This window comes from Quercus lobata, chromosome 4 (genome assembly GCF_001633185.2).
Source record: "Quercus lobata isolate SW786 chromosome 4, ValleyOak3.0 Primary Assembly, whole genome shotgun sequence".
Classification (NCBI taxonomy): domain Eukaryota; kingdom Viridiplantae; phylum Streptophyta; class Magnoliopsida; order Fagales; family Fagaceae; genus Quercus; species Quercus lobata.
The window spans coordinates 9,335,709-9,352,077 of NC_044907.1; the positions used below are offsets into that span (position 1 = coordinate 9,335,709).

General features: G+C 34.1%; 2 pseudogenes; both read right to left on the bottom strand.

Annotated features, from left to right (window-relative positions):
• Window positions 1-1,111: 1,111 nt before the first annotated feature.
• On the bottom strand, window positions 1,112-11,838 carry LOC115983893 (annotated as a pseudogene).
• A 2,664-nt stretch (window positions 11,839-14,502) lies between these two features.
• LOC115984542 lies at window positions 14,503-15,657 on the bottom strand (annotated as a pseudogene).
• Window positions 15,658-16,369: the final 712 nt, after the last annotated feature.

Genomic DNA, 16,369 nt, shown 5'->3' on the forward strand with positions numbered 1-16,369 from the left:
GGAAATATATTTAGATAGAGAATACCTCCCATCATTTTCTTCTTTTATTTTATCTCATGTGAGGCATTCACCCTTTTTTTTTTTTTTGGGTTAAATTACAATTTACACCTATAAGTTTGGTGCATTTTGTTTTTGTTTTTGTTTTTTTTCATTTTGGTCCCCTTAATTCCATATCCACAGTAATCATCTTAATAAATCCCACTAGCTCTGGTATTGGATGATGCATTCGGATAAGATAGCAAAATTGTTAGGTTGTCATAGATCAAATAAATTCAAAGGCAAAAAATGAAGCAATTAAGGGTTATTGATAATTTCTGTCAAAGATGGCCTACTTTCATCATATTTTTCTTAACGCTTATAAGGAATTACATAATCTGATTTGTAATAGACACACAATAAATGCTAGATAGTTTCTAACACAACTTATGAAGTAGCTAAAGACATTCCTAGGACACAAGTTTCAAAGTCATTTCTCATATACTCCACAACTTACTAGACAGTTGGATACCATTTTCAAAACAGAACTTCAAAATCAATTCTAATACCACAAAGAACCAATTTAGGCTCTTTAAACTGCAGCTTTGCATCACAATATATTTATATTCACGAATGTGTGCATTTTTGTAGAGAAATTGTATTATATGATCTACAAGTGTACTGAGTCATGACCATTCTTTGGCAGAAATTGGTGGTAGAAGATTCAATAATATGATAGAAAAAGTTACTGGAGGATTGGGAATGTATGAGAACTTTTGCAAATCACATCCAACCCTTTGAAGTTTTGAAGTCAAAAATCTTACCCTACCAGGGAAGTGAGCAATTTGAAAAAGCACTAGTTAGACTGACACTATCCATATATTCAAGACATTTCCCAGAGGACTTGAGTTTTTAGCTCAATGTCTCCAGAAAACTTGGACTTTAAATTCAATATCTCATTTCTGATTGAGTGAAACTTGATTTAGAAGTTTTGCAGCTAAGCTATTTCCAAAAGCATTGCAATTTATATATCTTAACACAATGAGAACCTTCAAGTCCAGCAAACATTAGCCAGGATGGGTAATACACAAATTATTTGTACTTATTTGAATCACTTCCCTTTTAATAACATAATTCAGACAATGAGGATGTCAATCTCCTTAAAGCTTTCAACAGTGTCCGAAACACTCACTTCCACAGGCATGAAGCTAATACCCAAACTTTTGGTCTTGTCCTGGGATATCTTGTATATTGGTTGCAAAGGCTTGTCATCTTCACTTCTGCCAAAAATGAAAAATACATTTGACTCTTCTTCAAAAATGGAAAATACAACTGACTCCTCTTCAACTTGTTTTTATGTGTCAAAACAATTGCTTTCGGTGATAAAAGCAAATTATTATTATTATTATTATTATTATTAAAAGAAAATTCTTAATTAAACTGATCGTTCAGTTAAACAAAGCATTTATTCCAAGTGAGTCATACTTTGTTAGTTACAAAAATGGCAATAATGGCAATAATGTTTACTATCATGCAAATAAATAACTCACTTTTCAGGTAGGCGCAAATTAGGGTGAAATTTGTGAAATATATTAAAAATTTTGGAATGTTGTGTAACTCCTCCAACTAAACAATATCTCCCACTAGCAGCAGGAATCTCAAATGCCTAAATATGTGCATTTGCAACATCTCTAACATCAACAAACATATATATTCCATTAGAGACAACTTGGGTTCCTACACATAGGAAAGAGAGAACAAGTTAATCAATAGCATTATATGGATGATGTAGCTAGAGAGAGTAAGTTTCAAAAGGCCAATATAGTTAAATACACAATTTCCATTTTGATCAGTTGACCATTTTATCAAAAAAAAAATATATATATATATATGGTTGGAGATCATTGTTGAAATAGTTCACCTTCTATAGCAAGTATACCCAGCTTTCAGTAGATGCTGATTATCGTCTTCAAATTGTACAAGATAAATATAACTTATAAAGCATATTCCCAAGCTGTGTATATTGAGATGGAAGATTCTTATACACGGAATATAGGTTGAACCACAACCTATACATTTCAGGTGGCATTAGAGGGGTTGGCACTTGCAGATCAGGGTCAAGTTTAAAACCTCCTTGTTTTCCAATGAACTCTAAATAACAGAGAAATTTTTACATTCCATGTTAAGAGGACTAGAATTAAGTAAAGCCTTGTGTGCAAGAGAACAAGGAATTTCCAAAGGAGTAAGTCTCATAAAATAGTCACTTATCACAAAACATAACTAGTAAATTCTAAGGTTAGATTCATGCTCATAGTATTCTAAAGAGTGGTAGCGCTCACAATTTATTGGAATAGGCCTATATAAACCTATCATGATTCATCCACTAAACCAGTTATGGCTTTAACTTTTCATATGAAATGCTAATCAGACTTGAATATTTAGAATTTATGTAGAAAGAAACACAATACATGTAGTCCTCATTAGTTGCAAATTGCGAGTCAAGAGTTGACTTGAGAGGCATTGACTCAGTGGTGTTATCTTTTCTTTGTGTTTGAACGCGAGTTTGTTTGGGGTTAGGGCACTAACGTATCTTTGGGAAATTGAATGACAAGGAAAAGAGTGGAATGGTGAACTTTGATTCCATCCCTGTTCTCTTTCTAGAATTGCCTTTTGTTTGATTACTGAGAAAATTTGAGGGAAATTGTTTGAGCTTAGAAATCTAGCGGTTAAAGTGTTTGGGAAAGTGTTTGGTTATTGAGAAAATCTGAGGGAAAGTAAGACTGAGGTCTGTTTATTTAAGTTTTAGAATTTAGAAGGTTTCTATGGTTATTAGTGGGTTTATTTAATTTTAAATTTTAGATGGGTTTAGTGGGCATTAGTGGGTTTATCCATTTAAACCCATCTAATTAAATAACCAAATGAATTTTTATCCATTTAACCCAAATACTCAAATGGGTTAAGTTAAGACTTATCCAAATCAGATGGGTAATGGGTGGGTTCATGTATATGGATAAAAATTGCCACCCCTAGTTGCAATAGAGTACCATTTATGATCGCTAGAAACGCCTCAATACTAGGAGTAAGAGTTGGCCGTACCTGTCACACCCCAAACCCCAAAGGGTCCAAAACATGAGAGAGACGTCTAAAGTACCTGTAAATTTTTCCTTTTTGACAATTCAATCCACATAATTATTATCAAGTGCCAACAACAAGAATTATCATAATCATCCCATAGAATATACTTTCAGAGTAAGTCAGAGCTCTAAGCATTAATTACAAAGACCATAAGCCACAAAAGAATAGAGGTCTGAATACAACAATTACATAACAATAGCTTGTCCCAACAGTGGAAATACAGTCATAACCACTATAATATATAAAAGAATGAGTCAAGCCTAGACTAAAATGTACACCATCTAATATATCCATTACACAAAAATTCAGCCTCCATCAGTAGTTAGTCTAACTACTATTAGCCACCAAAAAGCTGTCTCAAAAGATTGTTGCCTACTCTGAAAAGTTATAAAAATAATGGAATGAGACAAAGCCCAGTAATTAGCATAATTAAAGGGGGTGGGGGAAATGCAAGTTTCATGATGGTAACAATTTACAAATCATGCTTTTAATTCGGGAGTTTCCAAATAGTTTCTACAAAACCATTTCCCAAAAATAATATGACAAGAATGAATAAATTGACACAGCACAAAGCTTCTCAAAATGTTCTCATGAGATTACATACTATATATTCCTCAAAATATCTCAACATGAAACTACTTACTATATTGTGAGCAATAACAACACCGTTCCAAACCAGAAAATCTAACCCAAGGCCACATGATAATCGCCGACACAAAGCCGGAACTCATTGCCGACACAAAGCCGGAACTAAACTGCCGACACAAAGCCGGAACTCATCGCCGACACAAAGCCGGAACTAATAACCATCACAAAGACGGGTGCTAAGATACTAATGTCACACAGACTATAGTGTCTAGCTAGGTAATCACCGAGTAATCACATGTCACAGCACAAGGGTAGAACATAAAGAGCTCACATAACTTTAATTCAAAATACATAATTTCACTTCTAAGTAGTTTCATAAAACATTTGAATGCCCAAGATATTCACAAGGTTCTCAATGCCTTCAACTTATTTCTTGCCAAAGAGATTTTGTATTAACTTCCCAAATAACATAGGCCAAGATAAAGCATTTTTATATTTTTGCAAATAATGCAATAAATCCATAATACGCATTTTCTAGAATTTAATCAAAGATGCTAGTCTTTTCTTTGCTAACAAATCATGCAAATCCCCCATATGCAATAAGAATATGCATTTTCATATATAATCATATATATAGTAGGGTCATAACACAACACCTTTTAGAAAAACATAGTTCCACCATTAATTTTCCAAAATGTGTTTGACTCAAAAACAATATTTATAAGATATGGTTATTTTTCAAAAATACCCATTAAAAAGCTACTTACCTAGCAACCGCAAAATCCTAATTCTCCAAGCTCCAAGGGGAGATTAGCTAGAACCTAAACAATATCAAGCAAATCTATCAGAATGAGCACAAAGCTTGAAATTGTATCTAGCTACATATTAGGAATTGCCAAATAAGCACTAAATTAGGCAAGCCTAGATTTAGCCTCACAAATAATATTTTCCATCTCCAAAGTTTCTCAACCAATTACTTTACAAGACATAGACTCCCATTATACTTATGAATCATACAAGGTATTATTTCTAACATCAAAACCTCAATAATTTATAAATAGTTTCCACATGGTTTTCACAACATCATCAAGAGACCCATGACACCAAAATCACAATATCCTTTCAAACAAACAATTTAGATCTTAAACTAGCTCCAAATAAACCATAAAATTATATTCACAATTTATTTCACAAAATATACCTCAAAACCCCTAAATTTTCACCATAACAAGCCTTAGATACCCAACATTGTAAAAATCATGAACACACTCATCAAATACATCCACCAAGACTAAAACCCATATGTATAACACATGAATATCATTTCCAAAGCTCTTAAATCACATGAAAATCAATATTAAAGCTTGGGTAAAATAACCACAAACAAGAACATAATACTCATCAAAAGAGATTAAAAATTCTACCTCAATTAACTTGTGTGAAGATGTGATGTTCTTGAGGATTTTCTAGTGATTTTGCTGGAAAAAATGGTAGGGGTGATGATGAGGAATGTACCGGTGGGAGGGTGAGGGAGAGGAGTGTGTGTATGTGTGTTGTGTTGACTGAAAAAGAAAAAGAAAAGGAGAACAAGAGTGGGAGTGACCGGCCAAAGAGAGAAAAGAGGGAGTGGATTGTGTGATGGGTAGTGGGGTTAGGTGGGGGGCACATTTGGTCCACAAAAATTTTGACTTACCTTCCTTTTTTTTTTTTTTTTTTTTTAACTCACAGGATGTTACAGTACCAATTACAAAGCCTGGATTTATTGTTGCCAAGTCAATGCCATTTTCTTTAGCAGATGTCCAAGCAGCATCCTTAGCCAAGGTCATTGCAAGCATATACCATTGTTGAGAAAACCCAAAACTATTAAATGGGAACCTTTCTTGGTCAGAAACGAATGAAATGTAGTATGTCTCTGATTTGATTAAGAGCAGCATCGGAATCTATATAATTTAGGTTTGGAAACATTGAAACCTATAAATTCAACATATATCTGATTCTAGAACACAAAAATAATTACTTGGTGCTTTAATTACATTAAAAAATATTGAGAAAAATATGATTACAAGAAATAGTAAAAAGAGCCTAGACACTGACATGGATATGCTCACTGAGAAAGCAAGTTAACAAACCTTGTGATGATATTATCTCTAATGTTTCCCATAAAACAACTATACTTATAGAACTAGATACATAAAGTCAAAATATTATATCTCTATGTTTCTACTTTCTAGTAACATCATCAAAACATTACCTTAGATCTTTCATTAAATGTATTTTAAGAAATGCTATATTTTAATAGTCCTACTAAAGATACAGTTAAAAACTTAAAATGATATAATAACCACTGCAATACACACACCTTCAACTCCTCACAAGCAACTGGATCCAAAAACCAAGTCTCATTGATAGCCACATCAGGAGTCAGGGGTTTTTTGTTGAACATAACTAAAGCCATGGAAGATGTTACAATCACTCTCTTAATAGAAGGAACTTTTGCACATGATTGAAGAACGTTAAGTGTGCCCTTCACTGCTGGATCAATTATCTATGATTGAAATATAAGAAATGTGAAAGTAGGTTTTGTAGGGAATTTAACCTAAATCCCAACCTGTGAGAAACAAAAAATAGAGAAAACACACGCCAAAGAAAATAATCAAACACACAAGACAATATTTACGTAGTTCGGCAATTTGCCTACGTCCACAGAGTTGCAGAGATTTCACTATTATCAGGAAAAAAAGAAAATACAAGATGCGGCTACAATATTTTTCACTACTTAAAAACACGGCAACAACCCTATAAAACCCTAATCACCAAAGTCGGTTTCACAATGGGCTAATCGGCCCAAGCCTCCACTTCATGGACTAAGCCTCAATAAATCTCCTATTAAAAACCACGGAATATTATTCAGGTCAGATTGGGTCATCAAACCAAATCAAACAAAACTAGGCTCCATAAAGCCCAACAGGTTCCATAAGAATAAATTTATGAAACTAAGCTATCAAAAGTATAATAGTATTGGACAAAATGAATATATTTATCATGTACCACGTAGTAGAATTTCTTCGATGTCTTTGTGAATGATTTCTTGAAATTACATTACTTTAAACCTAATAGAAAGTACTTTCAACAGTTACCTGTTGCAAAAATGTGGGAAAACAGATGCAATTGCAGAAAATAATGTTGAATGCATGAAACATCCAGTTTCTTTGAGCTACAATGAGAATAAAAATTGATTGTTTTTTGGGAAGGCATTGACTTATGTATCCTTCTTACAATTGGATTTGTCCTCTAGAAGATGTAACGTTGACAAAAAGAAAAAAAGAAGAAGAAAAAAGGCTGAACCTGCGCTTGAGAACTCTACACTGAAAACAATTCTCTTCAATGTCCTCTCTACTTCTGGATTAAGGCTTGAGAATGCTTCTCTAAAATGTTTTAAGTTTTTGTTACCCAATTTTCCACATTTCACTATGTTGAATTAACATATTGAACATGTAAGAGGATTGAATTGGCCAAGACACATGCTTAAAGCAAGAATCAAATGTTGCTAAAACTGGCAAGCTGGTATGAGATCCTTAAAGTTGTTATAAATCATTTAAAACAAAGTAGGGATTCACCATATTGACAGAAAAATGATCACACTATATTGATTATATATTACACAAAGGCAATAAATAATAATATGGGATGAACCTTTAGGTCATTGGCTGTGAGAATAACAGGGGATGCAGTGTGAAAAACACCTTGGCATCCATCAACTGCAGAATCAAAAGATCCTTCTTTTAGTAAATCCACTTTGAATAACTGAAGTCTTTCTTTAGCTCCATCAAGTGAAAGTAAATGCTCTGTTTTCTTGGGATCATCTATGGAATATAAATGCATAAATTTCAATTGGAAGGCTAAATTATTAGTAGCAAACACTGCATGAAAAATAAAGGTGAGGAAAAAAATGGGAAGTTAAAAGCACTATGTGCCTGCTATAGGGAATTTTAAAACTATGCCTTAAACAGAGGCTTTTCCTTGGGATGGGGTATTTTAGCAAAAGTTTTTAATAAAAAAGCTTAAGCAGGGAATTAATCATTGATTTGTTTTGAAGAAGTTCTATTTTCTTATGTTACAGAACTTGAGTGTTTTTGCTGTTGGCGGAGTGGGGTAGTACTCTCTCATTGATATTTGTGTGTGTTTTTGTAAAGATTTAAGTTAGCCTGAGGCTATGAAAGGGGTGATTAGAAATCTTTAGCTGTGTGGTTTTGTACTTTGTTACTTGTTAATAATATATTTTGCTGATAAAAAATAAAATGGTAAATTACGTATTTGGTCTCTATCTTTTACACCATATTTTAATTTAGTCCATAACCTCTCAATTGAGTCAATTTAGTCTCTAACATTTCAGTATCGTGTTAATATCTCTTGGATGAAAAAAATCTAATATGTCAAATAGAATAATAAAGAATTAATTTACCTACCAAATCAATTACCAATTGTATAGCCACATCTTATTAAAATATTTAAAAATAAACAAATAAATAAATTGTAGTTCTCACGGAGACTAGGCTTAGAGGGGGGAAAAAAAATCCCTCTCTCACGTATGCTCATCACTTGGCCTCAACAGAAATACAATTGGTGGCTGGTGACTAATTTCAGTGGGGATCTTATGGTTCCTTTTCTTGTAATGTGGCTTAAACTTAATACATAGATGTGTATGGGCGAAACAAAAAGGGTCCAAAATATTATTTTAATCCATAAAATATAGCTCAAAGTTCAATTTTCTTCCTAAAAATTATGTACAACTTAGTCTGTCAAGTTTTCAAAACAGGAAATATATCTAAAAGTTCAATTTTACACTACTGAGCCCTAACTATCTCGGCTAACTTGGGTTTTTTGGCTTTGAACTTAGAAGCTGAGAGACACCTTGGGGTATTTTGGCTCTGAACTTAGAAGGCTCCTTGACAAATGTTTTGATGTGAATAGTCGCCCTGGAAAATTTTCAAAATTAGGACTTGCCTCGATATTTTTGCTACTGGTGACTTGTTCTCAATCTATCATCAATCATACGTTTTAGATGATGATTTCATATAATACTTTTGTTTGGAGCTCAGATTGTTTATGGTTGTTCTTGTATGCTTGTGTCTGTTCTTGTGGGTTTTTTGTGGCTGTTCATTTGAAGGCGCTACTAGAAGATCGCCGCTGGAAGAAGAAGGCGCCTCTAGAAGGAGAAGGCACCACCATCCACACCATTAGGGATTTTGGATTTTAGGGAGATATGTGTTTTAGATTTAATTTGGGTCTACCGTGTTTAATAAAATTAGCAAATTTTCTAATTGAACAAAAATATATATATACATATATATATATATATATATTTGGTCTGGTTTTTTTAAAAAACTAATGTGGCAGTACATGTGTCTATTTATGTGGCAAAAAAATGATTTTTTTTATTTTTTATTTAGGTCATTTGTTATATCAACAATTTCCATCCAAGAGATAATGGTAAGGACTAAATGGACACGGCATTGAAACGTTAGGGACTAAATTAAAGTAATTGAAAGGTTAAGGACCAAATTGAAATATGATGTAAAGAATAGGGACAAATATGTAGTTTACCCAAAATAAGAAATAAGTAAAGAATAACAATGCACTACATATGCAATATTATTTAGAGTTTGTAAATCTACTATTAGATCCTGTATCAATTATTCTATTTGTGACATAACTTACTGCAACTTGGACGTGGCCAATTGTGAGTGATAAACAATCATTTCACATGGATCCACTACTTTTTCTCAGCCACTTATAGTTAATCTCACATCTGAATTGTGGCAAAAATTATGTCCATAAACTGTCTATATCCTATCATTTGGGATGACAATTCGTAGTTTATGTGTAACGACCCAAGGAAAAGTGCTAGGCCACATTTACGCTATATCTCAAAAGAACTAGTCACAATTGAGGTTCCTTGTAGTTATTAATAAAGCTCAGATTTACCTAGTAAATACCCAATGTGGGACTTATCACACACCTACACACATCACACAATCAATCAAATTGGGACATCACATTATGTGCCACCACTTTTGGGTACTTCATGTGCACAGAGTCTCGATGGTCACATGATAAGCAATTTACAGGTTTTTGAAATAGTTCATGTCGAAGGTAGTAAAAACTTCCATTGTAAAATTTTTCGGTGGATCTTTGTAGAAAAAATTACTCACTTTTGATCAACAAATGAAGTGGGTGGGGTCATTTACCACAATCTGTAAATCAATCTATTGTGTATAAGTCAATTCGGTCTTTTCTTAAATAGTATTCCATACATCAATTTCATGTTGGGGATGAGTCAATCCAAAGCCTAGTTGGGTTCATGCTAAGAAGTAAGAACCAAACTACATACAATTTTCCATTCTCCTAAAGTCAGCTACAACATAACCATATTGATAGGTATATGTTGGAGCATTTTGATATTAATTAATTAAAATGAATAAATATTATACCATAAATGTAAAGATGTGGAAATGAATATGGAAGATAAGTAGTTAGTGAAAATATTTAATCTCACATTTGAAAATAAGAAATATTATTTTATTCTTTTTAATTGTGGTAATTAATAGGCTAATACGAATTGACTCAGATATTGGGCTAGATATCTGCACAAGGGGGAGACAAGTCAGAAAAGGTCTGCATTGGTTACAAAGTTTAGCCAACCAAAGGCTTGAATTTCCTTAAAGAGAGTGCACCTCAGTTCAAATAGTGTTGTGTAATTTCTGTTTAAATTAATAATACTTAGAAATATTATTTAATTTCTCTTTTGTGTTATTTTCATTATTATTGTGTTTGCACCAATAGTATGTACATAGACCATTTCGTCCATTTCATGGTAAAGATTATATTTTACAAATTCAATCCAAATAAATAAAATCATGACTGAATCTAAACAAATAAAATTTGAAAGAATGGATTTAAAATGAAGACACAATACATAGTAAGAGCATCCACAGCAGATGTTGTAAAAAAAAAAAATGCTATTTTGCCACACTAAAGACCTACTTTATTATTTTACCACATCATTTTACAACATCGCATTTATCAGATATTTTATCATTCAATTCTATATATTAAAATAATATTTTCTACACATTAAAGTAATATATCTAACACAGTAAATAACAACCACAACACTGCTGCCGCCGCCGCCACCACCGTGGCAGCTACAATCCATTGCAAAACAAAAAACAGATCAACTCAAACCACTAGCACTCTGATCAACTCCGATAAACTAGCACTCTGATCAACTCAAACCCAGAAAACACCCCGATCAACTCAAACCAAACCCAGAAAACACTCCGATTAACTCAAACCCACTAGCACCGACGACCCACGATCAAGATCTCACCTCACCTCAACGTCGATGCCCACAATCAAGATCTAAGCGTCGATGCCCACGATCGTGACGAACACACCGATCTCACCTCAACGTCGATGCCCACGTTGATTCTGATCGGCGATGACGATGATGATGCCCGGAGAGATCGGCGATGATGATGCAAAATGCAACCAGTGAGAGATCGGCGATGATGGATCGACGATGACGATCGGTGATGATGGATCGACGATGACGATCGGCGATGATGGATCGACGATGACGATCAGTGATGAAGGATCGGAGATGACGATCAGTGATGATGGATTGGCGATGAAGGATGGGCGATGACGATCGGCGATGACAGAGGTGAGAGAGAAGAGAATTGGTAAGAGAGAAGAGAAAATAATAAACTGAAGAGAGAGGAGAGAGAGAAGATAATAAAAAAATATTATTCAGTATACCATTTTTGTCCGTACAGTGGCAAATATACAACGGCACTGTTTATATGTTGTAAAAATTATGGCATTTGGAATATCTGATAAAGATGGTTTTTGGTGGTTGGTGTGGTAAATGTGCCAAATATTTGGCATTTGGCACATTTATGACATCTAGTGTGGATGCTCTAACAGGTTGATATAATTTAGAGAGAGAGAACACTGACTTGTGTCACGAACTATAGCTTTCACAGTATGCCCACGTTGGAGTAGGAGCTTCACAAGCCATGAAGCTATGTATCCCGAAGCTCCAGTCACGCACACCACCTTCTCCTCTCTACTCATTCTCTCTCTCTCTCTCTCTCTGAAGTTGTGTGTGAAGAAGTGGGAAAAGCTCTGACTTTGCTTTGCTTTGTGTGAGTTGGTGATTTTCTAGTGTGAAGATACGTTACGCCATAGGGCGGGATACCTATAATAATTATATATATATATATATATATATAATTTCATAGCTTACAAAAATGGTACCAGTAAGGGACATTCAGTATCATGCAAATAAATAACTCACTTTTTAGGTAGGCGCAAACTGGGGTAAAATTTGTGCAATATCTTGAGAACTTCAGAATAATGTGTAACTTCTCCAACTAAACAGTATCTCCCACTAGCAGCAAGAATCACAAATGCCTGAATACGTGCATTTGCAGCATCTCTATGTATTCCATTGGAGATTATTTGAGTTCTTGCACATGGAAAAGAGTGAATAAGTTAATCAATAGCATTATATGGAATGATGTACGTAGTTAGAGTGAGTGAATTTCAACAGGCCAATATAGTTAAACAAAAATTTTTCATTTTGATCAATTGACCATTTTATCAAAAAAATATGCTTGGAGATCATTGTTGAAAAGTTCACCTTATATAGTAGGTATACCCTGCTTTCAGCGGATGCTGATTATGCTCCTCAAATTGTACAAGATAAATATAAGTTATAAAGCATATTCCCAAGCTGTGTATGTTCAGATAGAAGATTTATTATCCATGGAACATAGGTTGAATACATTTCGGGTGGCATTAGATAGAGGGGTGGGCACTTGCAGATCAAGGTCAAATTTAAAACCTCATTGTTTTCAAATGAACTCTTAAGTAATAGAGAGTTTTACATTCCAAGTTAAGAGGACTAGAATTAAGTAAAACCTTGAGTTAGAGAGAGAACAAGTAATTTCCAAAGGACTAGGTCTCATAAAACGGTCACTTATCACTTAAAAAATACCTAGTAAGTTCTAATGTTGGATCCATGCTCATAATATTCTAAAAAGTTGTAGCACTCACAATTTACTGGAATAAGCCTATAAACACCTGTCATGCTTCATCCACTAAACCAGTTATGACTTTAATTTGTCATATGATATGCTAATCATACTTGAATATTTAGAATTTATGTAGAAAAAAACACAATACACATAGTCCTCTTTGATTGCAAGGGAGTATCATTTATGATCTTCAAAAACCCCTCAAGACTAAAGTAAGGGTTGGCTGAATGAGTGGACCAATTACAAAGCTTGGATTCATTCTTACCAAATCAACGCCATTCTCTTTAGCAAATGTCCAAGCAGCCTCCTCAGCCAAGGTCTTTGCAAGCATATACCATTGCTGAAAAACCCAAACCTATTAAGTGGAAACATTTCTTGGTCAAAAAGGAATGAAATATAGGACTAAAAAAAACAAAATGTGATATGTCTCTGATTTGATTAAAAACAGCAAGGGAACCTAAATAATTTAGGTTTGAAAACATCGAAACCTATAAAATCAACATATATTTGATACTAGAACATAAAAATCATTATTAGGTACTTTAATTACATTAGAGAAAAGTATGATTACAAGAAATGGTAAAAAGAGCCTAGACATTGACATGGATATGCTCCCTAAGAAAGCAAGTTACTAGATATATAAAGCCAAAATATTATAGCTCTATGTTTCTACTTTCTACTAAAATCGTCATCAAAACATTACCTTAGATCTTTCATTAAAGGTATTTTAAGATTAAGGCTATATAATAGTCCTATTAAAGATACACAAAAAGGAAATAGTAACTACTGAAATACACACCTTCAACTCACAAGCAACCGGATCCAAAAACCTAGTCTCATCAATACCACATCAGGGTTCACGGGTTTTTTGTTGTACATAAATGAATAGGGACTGAAATATAAGAAAATGTGAAAGTAGGTCCCATAAGAATAAATTTATGAAACTAAGCTATCGAAAGAATAATAATATTGGAAAAACTGAATACATTTCATTCGATAAGTTTATCATGTACCAATCTTGCTATTGTATCACACGGTAGAATTTCTTTGATGTCTTTGTGAATGATTTCTAGAAACAATCTAGCATTAACTTACATTACTTCAAACCTAAGAGCAGTACTTCAACAATTTCTTGTTGCAAAAATGTGGGAAAACAAATGCAATTGCAAATGATAATGTTGAATGCATGAAACATCCAGTTTCTTTGAGCTACAATGAGAATAAAAATTGATTATTTTTTGGTAAGGCATTGACTTATGTATCCTTCTTACAATTGTATTTGTCCTCTAGAAGATGTAGTTCATTGACAGAAAAAGAAAAGGCTGTACCCGCGCTTGAGAACTCTATGCTGAAAACAATTCTCTTCAATGACTACTTCTGGATTAAGGCTTGAGAATGCTTCTCTAAAATGTTTTAAGTTTTTAATACCCAATTTTACACATTTCACCATGTTGAATTAACGCATTGAACATGTAAGAGGATTGAATTGGCCAAGATACATGCTCAAAGCAAGAATCAAATGTTCCTAAAACTGGCAAGCTGGTATGAGATTCTTAAAGTTGTTATAAATCATTTAAAACAAAGTAAGCATTCACCATATTGACAGAAAGATGATCACACTATATTGATTGTATATTACACAAAGGCAATAAATAACAATACAGGATGAACCAGTGGATCACACTATATCGATTGTACATCACCATGGATTAGGAGTAATCCAAAAAGTTGGCAGATCAAATTTCTCCAAATCAGAATGGTAAATTGGCCTAATCTCTTCATCATCTAAATTGAACAATCCAAAATCATGGCCACCATACATGTAGTCCACGTCCATCTCAGACCATCGATCATCCGTGAAATAAATTGAATTTGATATGCACTCTGAAAAATCATGACTAGACAATGACATCGACTGATTTCCGCCCAAAAACACAACTTGATCCTTCAAAGACTCCACCTTTACCAACTTTTTCTTGCTCAAATCTAACTTGTAGACACAAAACAACTTTGTACGGTATGGAAAAACCAAAGGCTGTGTGTCACTGGAACTGAGTAAGTAAGATTCATCAACAACATCTCCTTCTGCATTTACAAAATTTCCAATGGTGCGTTGGATGATCAAGAAGTCACTTGATATCTTCACCAAATACAACTGAGTTGAAACTTTGTCTCTGGGAAGTTTACCATCAACATGTTTCAGTGTTGTTGTAGGTTCAATAATCAAGATTTTCGTTGGAAGAACACTCTGAAACTCCCACACTTCCACTAAACTATTGTATCTTAATGCGTAAAGCCGATTATCATGGCATATAATGTCATAGTAGCCTCGATTTTCACCTGCAAAGTTAGTCCATGTTGTGTCTCCTTGCTTACAGAATGCAAGGCTTGAGAGAGTGCCGTAGATCATCACCACCACCCCAAAGTTGTTGGAATGTGATGGGTCTGCAAACAAGATAGCTTCGCTGATAAAATCCTTCTTAATTTGGGCAAATTTGGACCTATCAATTGGGTTGAAGAATTCAACAGGAATCAATAGGAGTTGGATGTGAACTCTGGAGAAGGGATTAAAGAGAATTGGGTTGGCTTCATCATCCAACATTACCAGCCAGCCGTGACAAGAACCCACACACTAAACATCATCACCAAAAGCCCCAAACGCATCCTTCATCTTATAAACCTTCTTTTTTACAAGATTAAAGAAGCGGCTTTTTGTAAAGTCACCTTCTTGGTCGCTAGGAAGCATGAGCCACGGAGTACTTTGAATGGAATGAGACTCTGCTTGAGATTGTGTAGCTGCGGATCTCCAGGAAGAACAGACATGTAGGGTCTTGCAATCCATGAAATCCCACATCGTCTAGGAAAGTACATGGGGATGTGTTTATAAGAAGTGACCTTCCTTCAATGTGTAGAGGCCTTTTCCCCAGTGCAACCTGGGGAAAACAAATCTGTAAGGTGTGTGGCCTCAAAACGGATAATATCTACACAGTTGTGGTGGGCTATTACAAGACAGCTTTGCTTGAAATTTTTCTTCTTTTTCTAAACCTCTCACCCAAAATTTTTCTTCTTTTTCTAAAGCTCTCACCCATGATTGATTTTGTGTTCTATCGACTAAGGAGTTTTGCTTTTAATTTGTACTCAAGACTGACTTATTTACAATTGAAAACACTACTGAGCACCGACTTTGTTTTTGGTGTTTTGATACACCGACTTTGTGTTTTTTTTTACAAGTCTTTCCTAATCCGTTTAGGACTAGGGTTGGGACTAATTTATTACAAGTATTAGTTGATAGGTTCTATTTTTTGAATAATCATCCTCTGTTTTGTATTTTCAAAACAGAGCATTAGTTTATATTAGGTGATTATGTGGAAAGTATTCAAATAAAAAAACAGAACTAGTCCTTTAGCAGTCACGCATGGTGCTGCTGGTTTAATTTGACAGTGTGTGTCCTGTCCTTGAATGGATTTCCAAATCTTGTTTATCACCACACACAGTATCATGTGATAAAAAAAGGCTTCACAGTGGCATCTTGTTGCCCTTAAGTGGGTTAGGTATTTGTGTTGGTC